This window comes from Macaca nemestrina, chromosome 6 (assembly GCF_043159975.1).
Source record: "Macaca nemestrina isolate mMacNem1 chromosome 6, mMacNem.hap1, whole genome shotgun sequence".
Lineage (NCBI taxonomy): Eukaryota > Metazoa > Chordata > Mammalia > Primates > Cercopithecidae > Macaca > Macaca nemestrina.
This window is the reverse complement of record NC_092130.1, coordinates 106,324,939-106,341,671: the sequence shown is the minus strand read 5'-3', so window position 1 is coordinate 106,341,671 and position 16,733 is coordinate 106,324,939. Positions and strand designations below refer to the sequence as shown.

The following is a 16,733-nucleotide window of genomic DNA, read 5'->3' as shown; positions in this document are numbered from 1 at the left end:
TCAAGCAAAATTTAAGGAATATTAAGCAACCACCTGATATTCCTAGTTCCAAAGCCAAAGAGGAACATTTTGTTCCTACTTTAAAGCTATCTTATAGGGAGAAAATAGTGATTTTCTCTAGAAATTCAAGTGCTATGAGGAAATAATATGATGTCAAGGACTGGGTCCCACCCACTCTTCCCCATGTAAGTGAACAGCATGACTTTGGCAGCAATTAAAAGCTAATGGTTTGCCAATAATGAGCTCTTCATCAAAAAGACAAACTAGAAGCTATTTGGAACTTTTTCTGTTTTGACTTACACCCATTCCCTAGTGCCCACAATTTAAAATGGACCAAATACCACATTCCTCATGTATTTAAATGAAAGTGGAGAATTACAATACTGACCCACATATAGACTGATCTTTTTTAACAGGTATTACATCTGAAAAACTAGGAATGAAGGGAAGGCGCCTTAGTCCATGCCTCCCCGTTTCCCTGCCATACCCTGTTGATTACTAAGCATGCAGACTCTGTGGAGACACTTCTATTAGAGAATAATTTAAGAGCATCAAACCTGGAATCAGGAGACTCCATCTCTGGGCTTCAATTTTGTCATCAGTAAAATGAGAGTGTTGAATTACAGACTGATAAGAAATCTTTCTGGACTTAAATATTCTACGCTGTCAGGCTCTGGTAAGGCAACTAAACCAATGTTTCCCCCCGGGAAAATGCAGGTGGCGGGAGGTGGTTCCAAACTTTTCCAGAGAGGTTTAAAAGTGGTGGAAAAGGTGCAGAATCAAGGCACAAAGGAAGGAGGAAATAGTAGATATTGTTGCTAAGAGGATCTCCGGAACCCCCTGTGAAGAAGTATATGGTATAAATGAGGAATCAGTCATGAGACACAACCTCCTACCACCTATTGGAAATATGAAAAGTTGATCTTCTCTACAATTCTAAAATATCCAAACTTTACAGTGCATATTCAGCTTTCAAAGTAGTTTCAAAATCATTTCAATCCTTGTCAACACTCTAAGCATCCTTCTGAATATCTAATACATTTAGCAGCTTCTCCCAGAGTTTATATGTCTAAGCACATACCTCCCTTAGTGTTTTAGTTCAAGATGTGTTCTGTCTCTGCACACCCCTACATTACAAGGACTGTGTTCTTTTAGATTGTATTTGACAGTTTCTTCTATCAGCTCCATGCTCATGTAGACCCACGATATTCTTTTGCCAATTCCATCCCCTGTAGGAGGAAACACAGGACGTCTTAAAAATTCAGAGGGCCGGTCAGCTTTAGCAAATACTCTTTTCTCTCCTCTCATCAAATCCACAAAGACATGACAGATGTAGAGGTACCACCAATATAGGCCTAAGACCAAGCTGTCAAAGAAAGAGCTGTAGCAGCCACGTTGCAACAATAACTATGCCTGATGTTTCCATAGCTGTTTTGTTCCCGCCACTTTGAAGTTAATATTTAGGTCGATGACTCTCAAACTTAAGTGTGGATCAGAATCACCTGGAGGACTGTTTTTTTCCTTCAGCTTTTAAGTTCAGGGGTACATGTGCAGGATGTGCAGGTTTGTTACATAGGTAACATGTGTCATCGTGATTTGCTGCAGATCATCCCATCACCTAGGTATGAAGGCCAGCATCCATTAGCTATTCTTCCTGATGCTCTCCCTCCCTCACCCTTTGACTCCAACAGGCCCCAGTGTGTGTTCCCCCTCCATATGTCCATGTGTTCTCATTATTCAGTTCCCACTTATAAGTGAGAACATGCACTGTTGGATTTCTAGAGGACTTTTTGAAACATAGATTGCTACCCTTCACCACCCACTAAGTCCAGGATGGGACCTAAGAAGTCGCATTTCTCACAGGTTCCTAGGTGCCTGATACCGGGTGGGCCAGCACCTACACTTTGAGAGTCACAGGTATGGAGAAATCTGTGAGCCATCAGTCTGTTGGAACCTGCTCTTTCCTCAGCTCAAAAGAAGTCAGAGAAGGAAATCTGAGCTCATTTTATGTCTTCATTAAATTCAGATCCAATTAACATTTACTGAGTTACACAAGGCACTGGGTTAAATGCTTACCAACACTTTTAATTCTCGTAAATTGAAAGTGCTGTAGCTATTGTCATCCTCATTCTAAAGAGGAGCAAATTGAGGCTGCAGAGAGATTAAGTAACTTGCCCAAGACCACCGAGCTCATAAGTAGAACAGCCGGAATTCACAGTCAAGTCTATGGATTCCAAGTCTCTCAGGTAACCTCAGTGATGCTGTAAATTCCCACTCTCTATGAGGCAGCCATGGGGCTTGGAGTAGGAGTTGTAAATGGCATTGATGGAGGATGGGGACATTCCTGTAGGAACTGCTGAGAGTCATTAAAGGAACTCTCTTCACATGCACATCTGGCTAAGTGGGCTAAGACACACCAATTCCTTTCCCTGTACCTCAGCTCTGCCAACTGTGAAACAGAAGACCAAAATAGTTGCCACCTACCCCCCAGCTTGTTCTCAAGAATGAGATAAGAGCTCCTAGCTATTACATAAGAAACACTTTTCTCTCCAAACTCTAGGTTCACTGAGTAGTCTGAAAGGCTGCAAGCGTCCTGAAGGACGGGGCTCACCCTCACCCTCTTGAACCTACTACAGTGGTCACCCTTTTCTCCCATCCTGTGACCTCCACCCCTCCCCTCTAGCCCTGTCATTGACAGGCTGGGAACTCAGAGTTCAAAACGTGTTCCCAAAATGATGCATGTATTTCAGAACCTCCACTTGTTCCTGCAGAGTGACTGTCAGAGAATTTCTCTGACAGCCCAGTTGGATGCATTTTTAGGTGTTCTCCAGATTCTTCCCCTAGTCTGTACCTTGCAGGCCCCTAAGGCATAGTATGCTGGAGGCTTTGCCTGCTGGGGAACTGGCAGGAGGCATGTCACACCTATTTTGTAAGCTTAGAAGGGCCCCTGTCAAGAGCCTCATCCTCTCAGAATTAAGAATCCTTTGCTGTGCTTCACCAGTCCCGTCTAATGAACTGAGAGAAACACTCAGGTTCCGCATTACTCAACGACAGAACCATCCAGAGAATGCATAAGTGTTCTGGAGTCAAAGTGAGCAAACAAAAGATTGATTTCTTTTTGTTTCCTTTTCCTGGCTTCGTGTCTCGAAGGGATGGCCAACCTCCCTTCTCCCAAATCCTACCTTGTGGGTGTTTGTTTATTAATGGAGTGGAGCGAGACCCTGAAAGCTGTGCCCTTGCTCTGAAGTTCTGATTGTAATGGAAACAGTCGCCAGGGGGGTGAAGTGCCACCATGGTTATCTACTGATCAAGGACAGCATGCCTGAGAGAGAGAGCAGCCAGAGCCTCTGCCTGTCAAGACATGCCTCATTCCGCCTCCACTCGCTGTGCCCTGCCAGTGGCTAATTGATTTGTGAAAACGCTTGGAGGTAGTCTGAGTGAGAAAGACACTTTATATCTGCTTACAACAAATCCTCGGAGGAACAAAAAATCCATTTCATGCACACATTCCCCTGCTTGAGTCTTTCTTCCATTCAATTCCCAATTAGCTAAATCTTCAGCACCCAAAGAACTAAGTAGATGAAAAAAATCTTCTGATGGCCAGCTCCTGCCAAACAGAGAGAATAGTACATACAGAAAAGAAATCTGCATCAATGGTAATAAAATAAAATAAAAATGAGGAACAGAAAAGCAGGCAGTAAGGAAGGAAAATGGCCCTCTGGCCTTTAAGCTACAATTTAAGATAATAACTAAATCCAAAAGTCAAGTTCTAACAGTGACCAGTAACAAGAATAACTCATGAAAAGCCAGAATCCTGTAGTGCAACCTCCTGGCAAACTCATTTAACACAAGTAAATTCTAGTACACTGATTTTCTGTTGATGTCCAGCAATCAGTCTAGTGTCTCTATGCATAGAATCAGAAGTACTATCGGTCTTTTACAAACCCATTCCCCGCAAAATGGACCAAAGCGTTGATTTGGGATTTCCTGCTGCCCAACTGGGGATGGGACTTGACTTCTGACTTTACAGTTTAGCTTCTGCCTACAGCTTTTCAAAAAGAGTTTGCCAGGGTTGCTGAAAAAGTTGAAGGAATCTTGATAACAGAACTGAGATTTTATCAAAAGCTGCTTCTTGTAAGTGAACTTGGCTCAAACTCAAAGTTCTTCCCCTGTTGCCAATTGATCCTTGGGTACCCTTGGGTAAAAACCAGTAAAGTCATTCCTGGGCCTTTTTTATGTGCTAGTGTTAAATTTTTTTGAACAGCTGGGATAATGAGGCTAACTTCACTCACTTCATTCACTTATTGACTCAGTCAGTATTTATTAATTACCAGAAATGTGCCAGACTCGTAAGTAAAACTTATTCTTTAATCACTAATTGTAATGTTTGTTCTGCAGAAATAACCACTCCATTGTTTTGGAGCAGCATACCATGAGAAAGTAGATGGAGAGAGAAAATAAACGAATCTACTTTTTCCCCTTCTTCACAGCCTCTAAATTTCAAAGGGCAAGGACAGTAGAGAGAGTTCCAGAGCATGGAGCTATTTTCAAACTACTAACTACATTGGATTACTTTGGCAACTCCTGTTCCAATGGTTTAAATCTGATACAACACAGCACAATACCTAGCTTTCCAGAACCATCTACATCCAGAACTCATTAAATACAACCTCACTAAGACATTTTCTAAAATACCCACTTATGCAGCTGAGATTTTTTTTTTTTTTTTTTTCCCAGACAGAGTCTCGCTCAACCACCCAGGCTGGTGTATAGTGGTACAATCACAACTTATTGCAGCCTCAACTTCCTGGGCTCACATGATCCTCCCACCTCAGCCTCCCAAGTAGCTGGAACTACAGGCATGCCACCACACCAGGCTAATTTTTTATTTTTATTTTTTTGTAGCAATGAGGTCTCACTATGCTGCCCAGGCTAGTCTCGAACTCCTGAGCTCAAGCGATCCTCCCGTCTCAGCCTCCCGAAGTGCTGGGATTACAAGTGTGAGCCCCTGCACCTGGCTGAGAATTATTTTAGTGAATTTTAGAGATACTTGAAGGCTATTCTCCCACCCATTGTTGGGCTCTCTCAATCCCCACAGGTGTCCAGGCAAGACATCAAAAATGAGTCAAAAAAAAAAAAAAAAACAACCACCATGACTGATCTTTTTAATCTCTTCCAAATTCAGTCTAATTGCCATCATTCTTGTTCTATAAAATTGATAGATCAAGTATTTCTTGTCCAGTCTCATAGGATTTAAATCTTTCATTGCTTTAAAGACAAAGTAATACAATTATAATTAAAGAAGTTGTACTTGTTTAATTACTTACTTATTTAATTATTGTACTGGTTTTTAAAACATTTTTTATGGTTTACAGAGCACTTTTCATTTAATTAAAAGAACATTCAATATTCATTCAACAAACACTTTTTGACACCTCCCCCCATAGATATACCCAGTGCGTAGCACAGTACTTGACAAATAAAGAATAAAATACATTCTCTGCCCTCAGGAAGTCAGAGTCAAGTGGATGAGAAAAACAAGTCAACAATAATTACAATAAGATATAAGTGCAATTGAGAAATGTTAAAGTATAGTGGTAGGCAGAAGAAGGAAAATAGCCATATTAAGAATTCAAAGTTCAAAATGGTATTGGGGGTCCAATTTACTTATAAGTGTCTAGGCTACAAGGATGTCTAAGTACATATGCATAAATAGAAACATAATAAAATGGTTTTGATGGTGGTGACAAGGCTGAGGGTGGCCACTATTGTGGGGGAAGGGCTGCTGGTGATAAAGGTGATGATGATGCTGGGTTTCAGAAGACATGGATATTTATTGGGTGATGGGAATTGATATCCTTTCTTGCTACAGTACCAATTCTCAACTATCCCTGAGACCTCTCTCTTCGTACATTCTAGTGGTTCACCATAGAGCCAATATCCATCCAGCCACAGCAACAACAGCCACAAAATGTTAGCAGCAACAGCCTATTTGGTAACAAACCATGTGCTGAATTGCTGACAGCCTGTGGTCACTTAGAGATGCACCCAAATGCCAAGAAATCAAAAAACAAAGCCCTCTGCTCAAACCTGCCTTAGATTAGTTGAGCGCCATTTGCATGACCAGGAGAAACAACAATAACTTTGAGGAGGATGAGAAAGCCAGGAAGGGGAGGAAGAAACTAAACATGAATTGAAAGCAGATGACACAAGCCCCTGGCTCACGTAACCCTGCAAGAAAGAGCATGAAACACGTTTCTTGCAGAACGATGACTATCAGAAAGAAAAAAAAAAAATGACTGCAATAAATCCTAACCAAAGCCAACAAAAGAAAATGTTGGACAATGTGTTGGATAAATATTCAGTAAGGCTGATCCACCTCACTGAGTTGTTATAAAGAACAGCTAACAAAAAAAGATTGTCAAGGACACTGCAAACATAGAAGAACTAACCAATAATAAGAACATTAATAATAAGGGAGGACCTAGGAATGAAACCAATTCAATCAAGACCTACAATGTTGAGCAACTAGCACAGAAATAAAGAAAATAGATATGACTGTCTGGAGGTGGTCCAAACAAACTAAGAACCAAAACTACATTTTTGCTCTTAATTTTTAAAAGAAGACAAGTTTACAGGGTATACGACTATAAATAAATATTGGCCAATGGGCTCTTGCTTTTCCCTGGAGACAGCTCCCTTTGAAATGACTTCCTGGATGGAGAGGGTAAGGAAGTTGAAGGCTCCTACTCTCCTCCCCAGAGCTCATGGTCCATGACAGGAAGACTTCCCTCCCTAGTCTGACAATTTGGGATTGGAAAAAAATGCTGGAAGGAATCCAAAGCTGTGGTTCATTTCGTTCTTTCATTCCCTGCTTTTGCCAAATGCTGACAATTACAAACAAATGTTTTCTTCACAAATACTTTCTTCTAGATGAACATTCTGCTCATTTTGGTTGCTTATGTATAAGTGGCTTGAGAAACACTTTCTAAATCCCCAAGGTGACAGGATTTCCACGTAATGATAATGATTATTTAATGTCATCATCACAATGGGCTGCCTGGGCAAATGAAATGCTTGCTGGGTCTAAAGCATTCACTCAAGTGAGGTAAATTAACGCTTTCCAGGGTACCAGATTTCCCATTGGGGCCCTAAAGAAGATAATTCATTACCCAGGCATTCTCCGCCCCCAACACTGCTGTCTACCAGCAAGTTCTTCAGTTGCTTTAAACTGTCAGCCTTCTCAGCCAGTGCAGGGAAGCCCAAGAGAGACAAGAATACGCTAAGAAGGTCCACACTAGGTGGATATTTTTAGTCATCTGAAGATAGTCCAGGAGTGATAATCATCATAATAACCCATGTGACGTAGCCCATCTTCCTTCTCAAAGCACTTACATCATGTAAATCATCCCCTTTGATCCTCACAATAATCCCTGAGGTATGCAAAGCAGGTATTATTATAGTCAGCACCTGGCTATAGCAGCGAGAAGGACATAGACAAATGGTATGGAGGTAAGCCTCAAAGACACAGAAAAGCAAGACAGGGTGTAGCAGGAAGAGGGAGTAGGCCCCAAAACCACTAGCATCAAAAGTAGTGAGGGTCTGGGACCAGGGTCCCTGTGGAGGGAAAATGCACAATTAGCACATGGAGACAGAAACATGAAGAGGCTTAAGGGTCTGATTGGGTAGACTGAGTTTAAAAGATGATCTAGTGATTATTTACTGTTTAGAAGATTGTTTCTAGGGCCAAAATCAAGAAAAATGGAAATGAAAAATGGACTATGCATCCATTTTACTATTTGTACTATATATCAGGTGTTTTTCTATAAAATACTAACTGGTTCAGTCTACACAACTAATCTATGCAAGACAGATATTATCAACCTATTTTATATTACAGATGAGAAGACTGAGGCCCAAAGAAGTTATGCTATTTGCCCAAGGTCACATATCTGCTAAGTGGTGCAGATGAGATTTAGGGACTAGGAGAAAGAAAGCAACAGAAGGTTGGAGGCACTGGCCGGGAATAACTGAGCCATAAGCTACAGGCAGCAATGATAAGAGCATCCAGATAAGCATTTAAGAATAAGGAATGAATGCTTCCTGAGCTCTGGGCTCTATGTCCTTCCTGCCCAGAGCATCACCTGCTCTTCAAGCGTATCAGAGGCTGGGCTCACAGAGCCTGGTGAGAGGGCCCTCCGACTGAGGTGGAAGAGAGAGGATAACAGGCAAGATGATTCCTGGCCATTGGCCCGCTTTTACAGAGGGGGAAACTAAGTCCTAGAGAGGAAAGTTCACAAAACAGTTGGGGAGAAGTTGCTTTGCTCCTGCAGTAGCAAGGGGAAGGTATAATGTCTGAAAACACAGAAATCTAGGAGGATCATGGTAGCCAGCAAGAAGTTTGCCTAAAGGATTAGGTTAATGTTGGTGAGAGCCAGAGATGGTGGAAGGAAGTAGAACAACCAGAGCCAAAGGAACATAAGAGAAGGCGTAGAGTAGTGGAAAAAAAGCCTCTACTTTGGATTCCTTTGCTAGGACACCTCGGACAAGATACTTCTCCAAGTTCCATCCGCAAAACTGAATCAATAAAATCCACCTCATCGTGACTCTATATATACGCATTATCGTAATAATACATATAGTCTGGGTGACCGTTGTTATTCTTAAACTTTTGAAAGAAGTTTTGATGTCGAGGTAGATGGTCTCCAGGGAAGGTAATGGCACAGGCAAGAATTTGGACTTGGAGTGATCCTCTTCTTTGCAGTTAATAAAATGTTTCTATTGAAAACCTACTTTCACCAATTCTTATGAATTTCAGCCTATGTCATTAGCAAGACTTGATTCTAAGAAGCACATAGAAGGCTATTTCAGTGACCTTTTCCTTCTTCGAGATTTATAGAACATGTTTCTTCTGACAAGCCATGAACCATCATATTTTAAATAAAGAGATTCCTCCTGGAGGGAGAATTAATCAAGGGCAATAACATTCTGCCCAACCTTCTTAGCATGTAAGGGTCGCCTCCAGTAAGAGACAGCGAAGACTTCAAACAAATTACCTTCAGTCTCTCTAAAAGATCTGTCCAACAGAGCCCATTCGTGCTTATTTCTGCAGAAACTTCAGGCACCAAGAGAGCAGTTACCAAGAAGGAGATATGGCAATTGTAAGCAATGTTATTTACAGAATTATCTGCGAAGGTGCTTAGAAAGGCGCATCTTACAAGCCTGGAATAATTCAGAGAATCTTAGAGGTGACAAGAACCTCATAGACCACTAGGCCTAACCCCCAGTCTAATCCCACTGTTCAGTGTCCTTCCAGAGCTAACATGAGGCTTCTTTGTATAGACCTGGGTTTGGGGAACTTATTTCTAGAAGTGCTCAGGGGACTCTTGGAGCTGAATATAACAGTACCAGATAGGCCACCATGTGCAAAAACATGGATGAACCTAGATGACATTAGGCTAAGTGAAACAAGCCAGACGCAGGAAGAAAAGTACTTCATGAGCTCACTTATATGTGGAAATGGAAAAAAGACATCAAGTGTATAAAAACAGCAGAAAAGTGGTTACCAGGGCTGGGAAAAATAAGGAGATGTAACATGATGGATACAAAGTTGTAGTTATGCAGGATAAATAAGTCTAGAGGTCTAATGTACAGCATGAAGACAATACTTAATAATATTGTATTATATACTGGAAATTTCCTAAGAGAGATTTGAGGTACTCTTATTACCCAAAAAAGTACCTGTGAGATAAGGGATACGTTAATTTGCTTAATTGTAGTAATCACTTCACTATGTTTATGTGTATCAAAGCATCATGTTGTACAACTTTATACAATTTTTAAAATATATAAATGCAATAGTACCAGGAGCCACTAAATGACTCATGCTCTAATCCTCTTACTCTAGTATTATTTCTGAACATTTATATTTTATATTAATACAGTCTTTTTTTTTTTTTTTTTTGAAACAGAGTTTCACTCTTCTTGCCCAGGCTGGAGTGCAATGGCGTGATCTCGGCTAACTACAACCTCTGCCTCCCAGGTTCAAGCAATTCTCCTGCCTCAGCCTCCCAAGTAGCTGGATTATAGGCACCTGCCACCATGCCTGGCTAATTTTTGTATTTTCAGTAAAGATGGGGTTTCACCATGTTGGCCAGGCTGGTCTCAAACTCCCGACCTGAGGTGATCCACCCGCCTCGGCCTCCCAAAGTGCTGGGATTACAGGGGTGAGCCACCATGCCTGGCCCAATATAGTCTTATAATATGCACACAGCCTTGCAGTGCTTAGCGCCTCTGTGAATAGGCCCAGCATATCCTCTTCATCATTTCCCCCTCTGCCAAGTCCCCTCCACAGGCCACAACACTGGCTCACCCTCCAAACACAGACCTAGCATGAGCTGAACTGAGCTGAGCACAATGGCCATGAGATGATCCTCCCTCCACACCCTCCCCTCTGCCAAGTGAGGACAGCGTAGGGCTGATGCCTAAAACCAGACCAGTCAGACTCCAACTCAGCCCTGTCCCTGTCCTTTGTCATCTGGAAACATTCTGTCACAAAGCATTGCAAGTGGACCTCAGTTTACTTAGGGTTCAGCATGGGAGGCCACCTGGCCACCAAAAGCTGGCAAAGAAATGAGGACTCCCGGCAGGTTATAACCAGACTGCAGCAACTCCCGAGGACCTGAAAGGGGCTGCAAAATAAACTTGGGCTTCCCTCTTTACAACATGATGTGGGATGCATGGTGCTTCTGTCATGGAGTCAGGCAAACTTTATGTGTGGCTGTTAAAGTAGGGAGCAAGCCTTGTGCTCCAATCCATCTGATAGATTGGCCAGGAAAATATCACTAAAAACATTCCATGGAATTTATTTTAAGGTTCCCAGTCAGCACAAGCTATTAAAATGAAACAAAGTCATAGCTTGCTCCTCAGTAAGTCTCATCTTTCTGTTGTCTGAGGATTTCCCATGATATTAGGATAAGGTTTGTATAATGTTTGCTTCAGGTGACTTAGTCATCACTAGAAGTGGAGAAGGGGGAAAAACTCAGTGGGTTATTTCTGCCTAAATGCCCCCCAAAGCCGCCAACTGCTTGGCCTGGCTTAATCGAACAACTAGAACAGCGGTTTTCTTTTTCTTTTACAGAATGGGTGGCTCTCCAAACTTGAAATGGGGAGAGGGGCCTGAAGATGCAGTGGTGTGACTGAAGCTACCAAAACTGTCAGCCAATACCATCCTCCTCTGCTTCAACACAAAAGAGAATGAGTTTTGAGAGCACAACCTTAGAATAAACTGTGTTAGACCTCAAGGTTGCAGGGAACTGGAAAGCCGAGCTGAACTCTCCCCAGCAGAACAAGCAGCTGGCTAAATCGTTAACTAGCAGTTCTCTCCTGCCCCCCAGTGCCCTTGGCTGCCCAAAGGCCCCCTGAGCCCGAGACTCCAGATCTTTCCTTTCCTCCAAGTCAGCTTCTTCTGTGTCCTGTTCCCTCAGGGCAAAGCACTGTATTTTCCAAGGTAACACCTAGTTAATCTAATACAATCTAATCTGAAAGACTTAGTATTATTGGATTATTCTGCTATTACTCCTAGAGAACACAATTTGCATTCTAGAGACACAGAGGCTTAAACTGAAGGAGTGGGAATTTCCATTACACTGGCAGAAGAGGAAGGGATGCAATTTTACAAGGGGTGGGAATTTCAAGACCAAATGTTAAAACTTAAAACAGCCTTGCCTGTTCCTACAGCTGGGAAGGTTTTGAGTTTCATTATTTAAAAGCTACCAACCTGTGCCTCTGTGTAATCTTTTTTCTAAAATTTTCCCCCATCTCTTCAGTATTGATGTGTTCAGAGGCTCTGGGCTTTCTTTTGACCTGAGTAATAGCAACGATTGGTCATGCCAGAGCTGTACTTCATCAGTGGGTTTTTTTTCAATAATATTTTAAAATAATGCTACCTCCCCAGTTATTTAAAAGTAACCATGCCTTACATTTAATTATTTTAATTTTGGTCTATTTTTTAATAAACCTAAAAAGCTACTTCAAAGATATGCAAGAACTCTTAGAAATAAATACCACTGGCTGAGTGCGGTGGCTCACACCTGTCATCCCAGCACTCTGGGAGGCAAGGCGGGCGGATCATGAGGTCAGCAGATCGAGACCACCCTGGCTAACATGGTGAAACTCCATCTCTACTAAAAATACAAAAAAATTAGCCAGGCATGGTGGCGGGCACCTGTAGTCCCAGCTACTCGGGAGGCTGAGGCAGGAGAATGGCGTGAACCCGGGAGGTGGAGGTTGCAGTGAGCTGAGATCGCGCCACTGCACTCCAGCCTGGGAGACAGAGCGAGACTCTGTCTTAAAAAAAAAAAAGAAAAGAAAAGAAGTAACTACCACTTATTGTATACATACTAGATGTCAACATAGTATCCAATAGATGCTAGGCCAATTATATGTGTTGTCTCATGACACACAACCCTATGAACTAAATGCGACTATTTCTATTCTTTAGGCCTGAAAACTGATGTTCTGAGAATTTAAACAAATGTAGCCAAGATCACAGTAGTTGACGGGGTGGAGGAAGAATTCAAACACAGTTCTGTCTGCTTTCAGAGCCTGCCCTCTTAATTACCACCTTTTCCTACCAGCTAAGGGGAAGGCACGATAGGGACAAACAACAATACTTCTATCTTGAGCTGAACAATCTTACAGTAACTGAGGTAGTAACTCCCAGGTATGGTCGCTGAAACAGCAGCATCATCATCCCCCAGCAAACTTGTTTAAACTGCAAAATTTAGGGCCCACCTCAGACTTTAAAAATCAGAAACTCTGGAGATGGAACCCAGCAATCCGTGTTTTAAGACACACACTTAAGTTTGAGAACCAATAAACTAAGCGTCTATATTAGTCCATTCTCACACTGCTATAAAGAACTACCTGAGCTTGGGTGATTTATGAAGAAAAGGGATTTAATTGACTCACAGTTCCACAGTTTTAACAGGAAGCATGACTGGGAGGCCTCAGGAAACTTATAATCATGGTGGAAGGTAAAGCAGAAGCAAGCAGCTTCTTCATGGGAGAGAGAGAGAAAAGCGGAAGCTCCACACACTTTTAAACCCTCAGATCTCTTGATAACGCACTCACTATTACAGCAAGGGAGAAATCCACCCCCATGATCCAATCACCTCCCACGAAGCCCCTCCTCCAATTTCACTGAGATTTGGGCGGGGATACAAATTCAGACCATATCACCATCAGTGTGAATTGTAACTCCAGAGAGATTTGAACAAACATTGTTGCCACATGCTTGACAGGTGTATAACATTGTGAGCAAAAAAGAAGTAATCAAGAGAAAACTATTTCTCAAACTCCTGTGAGGTAACCTAGTAAGACTGACTTTAAAAGCAGTATAACAGGTGTTTCTGAGTTTTAAAAGAAGATGAAGAGTTATCTAAGTTAGTTATATAATACCTAGTCAGTTCCCAGTAGTCTGCTCCCTGTCTCTGCGAAATTACAAGGAAGAGTGTTAAAAAGCACCTGTAGGGCTCATTTGATGAGCATCTAAACAGCCTGCCTCTCTTCGCTCTGTGCTGCTTCTTTCTCTAATCAAATAAGAAGGGGCCGGGCATGGCGGCTCACGCCTGTAATCCTAACACTTTGAGATGCCGAGGCAAGTGGATTGCTTGAGCCCAGGAGTTCAAGACCAGCTTGAGTAACATGGCAAAATACTGCCTCTATAAAAAATACAAAAAAAATTAGCTGGGTGTGGTGCTGTGTACCTGTAGTCCCAGCTACTCAGGAGGCTGAGGTGCGATGATCACTTGACCTGGGGAAGTCAAGTCTGCAGTGAGCCATGATCATGCCATTGCACTCTAGCCTGGGAGACAGAGTGAGACCCCATCTCAAAAAATAAAACATAAAAAAAATAAGACTGAGAGGCCAGCTTTGGCCTGGGTGACACCACCAGTTTGGGGTCTTCCAGTCCCCCTAGCTGGAGAACCTCTGGGCAATAGCCCAGTGTGCAGGTGCTCCGTGCACCTGCCCTAATGACTCAGGTCTGGGAACGGATCATTTTCCAAGAGGCAGGCTCTACATTCAGTTTCTCAAACCCCTTGTGTCTTTCATTTCCTTGAAGTTTGTTCAATATTAGCCTAGGTGTGCCCTGAATAAAAGAAAATAGAAATTCATGGCATCATTTTATCTTTACCTGAAAAAGAAAGACGATTTGAGTTGGTTTTCAAACAGGGTCAGAGGTCAGAAGTCGAAGGACAACTTCCTTGCTGGGGCTGAGTCAGTGACTTCATCAACCTTCTCAGACCATGGTTCAGCCGTGAGCACCCTGCTTCCTGCAGGGAAGGAGTTGTTCCGGTAGAAAACAGTTTGGATTCTGCAGTCCCATTGACCAGTTGTGCAATTCCAGCTCAGGAATGTGCTAGCTTCAAAGCAGTTGTTCCTTCGTGTCTGACTTTGGGCGATATACTTCACGTTCTTCAGCCTGGTTTCCTGAACTGCACTGTTTGGGATGGAAAGGGCAGGAGTAACATCAACCCAATGAGAATGGAGAGAAGTAGGACACAGTGGCCTAACCTCATTAGACTACCTCAGGAAATGCTAAATTAATGTCAGTACTACTGGCCAGGCATGGTGGCTCACAGCTGTAATCTCAACACTCTGGGAGGCTGAGGCAGGTGGATCGCTTGAGCCCAGGAGTCCGAGAGCAACCTGGGCAACATACTGAAATCCTGCCTCTGCAGAAAATACAAAAATAGCCAGGCACGGTGGCATGTGCCTGTAGTCGCAGCTACTCAGGAGGCTGGGGTGGGAGGATTGCTTGAGGTAGAGGTTGCAGTAAGGTGAGATGGCGCCCATGCACTCCAGCCTGGGTAACAGAGTGAGACTCTGTCCTTAAAGAAAGGGGGAGTGGGGGTAGTCAGTGCTTTTCCTCTTCCCTTTTAAAGTAATGAGATAGATTTTCACCTGACTTTTTGGGAGCACTAACCCGAAAGAGCAGTCACCAGGAGTCATATAAACAGGGGTTGAGGGCCCAATCATCTCACAAGCATATCCCAGGAAACTGGGACATATGTGTGTGGTTTCTAATCCTAAAACACAGGACAAGGCCAGGATGCCTCATACCCTGAAGAAGGGAAAAACTGTAATCCCTGATTCTGGGTCAAATCACAGGCTTTTTCCTCAGACCTCTGGGGAATGCTGGACTCTCTTCCTCCCCTACAACACCTCACACATAAACACACTCAAAACACAGACAAATGCAGTATTCAGCTAATCCCTAAATATGCAAGGGAGTGACAGACCAATGCACTGCAGAGAAGAGAAACACCACACTGGGTGTCCGGGTGTGAAGTTTAAAACCTTTCCTGGAGACATTTGTATTTTTCCCAAAAGGAGAGAGCCCTCTGCTGGTGAGTGGACACCGTGCTGGGGATGGGCCTGACCGGACTGTCCACGTTAGTCACACTTACCGGCTGTTTGCTCCTTTTCAGGCAGCAAATGTGTAAGTTATTACCAACTGGCTAAGTTTTCATCCGTGGCAGGAAAAAATTCCAGTATTATTTAATGAATGTTGATGGTACAAAGCCCAAATCCCATAAAACCCTCTTGCCTGGACTGATTACAGTTGACTACAGCAAAAAGCGGGGATAAAGAGAGGATACAAGAACTTTTTTCGGCTCCTCCATAGTGCATGGATAATCTCCTAGAAATGTTTCATGCAGACGGCTCTGCCCAGTATTTGGGCTGTAAAAACATCGTGTCAGACAGTTTGGAAGACTTTGTAAACAACCTAAATGTCCGCCAAAAAAAATGAGTAGGTAAGTTATGATGCATCCAAACAACGGAATACTATGCAGCTTTAAAAAAAAATAGTGAGGAAGTTCATTCTATAAGAATATAGAAAGATCGCCACATCTTTATGTTTGCGAAGGAAAAGTATAGAAACAATATGCATAATATACTGTCATTTGTGTAAGAAGGAGGAGATATGTTTGTGTTCGCTTCTACGTGCATAAAGTATTTCTTTTTTTTTTTTTTCTTTGAGACAGAGTCTCACTCTGTCCCTCAGGCTGGAGTGCAGTGGGGCGATCACTCATTGCAAGCTCCGCCTCCTGGGTTCTCGCCATTCTCCTGCCTTAGCCTCCCAAGTAGCTGGGACTACAGGCGCCCGCCACCACGCCTGGCTAATTTTTTTTTCTTTTTTTTTTTTTTCTTTTTTTTTTTTTTTTTTTTTTAGTAGAGACGGGGTTTCACCATATTAGCCAAGATGGTGTCGATCTCCTGACCTTGTGATCCGCCCGCCTCAGCCTCCCAAAGTGCTGGGATTACAGCATGAAGTATTTCTAAAAGTTTGCCCAAAGAATTAATTCCAGTGGTTACATGTTTATAGGGGTGTGAGGACTGCAGGGGGGACACAGGTGAGAAGAAACGTTTCAACTTGTTACATATTTTGACCTTTGATGTGACTATTTTAATCAAACATTAAGTGGTTTTTAAATGACAGCCAGAATGGACTTGAAGTTTGCCTTTACCCAACACTTTGATAACGGTTAACTTTTATTTAGCACTTACTATGTGCCAGGCAACATGCTAAATGCCTTAGGTGCATTAACTCATTTATTTAACCCTCACAACTACCCTATAAGGTAGGAACTAATCTTGTCATCCACATTCCAGAGACAAGGAAACTAAGGGACAGAGGGGTTATTTGCCCAGGTTCACACAGAGAA

The 16,733-nt window shown here is 42.6% G+C and overlaps 1 long non-coding RNA gene across 2 annotated transcripts in view; it reads right to left on the bottom strand.

Annotated features, from left to right (window-relative positions):
• Window positions 1–16,733, bottom strand: part of LOC139363858 (uncharacterized) — a 180,387-nt gene that overhangs the window by 119,026 nt on the left and 44,628 nt on the right. Inside the window, exons 2-3 of one of the 2 annotated variants that reach the window (XR_011624945.1) lie at window positions 14,198–14,503; window positions 1,082–1,229 (exon numbers count right to left, since the gene is read on the bottom strand). This is a non-coding gene — a long non-coding RNA (uncharacterized lncRNA). The remainder of the gene's footprint in view (window positions 1–1,081; window positions 1,230–14,197; window positions 14,504–16,733) is intronic. The other variant, XR_011624947.1, reaches the window with a different exon arrangement.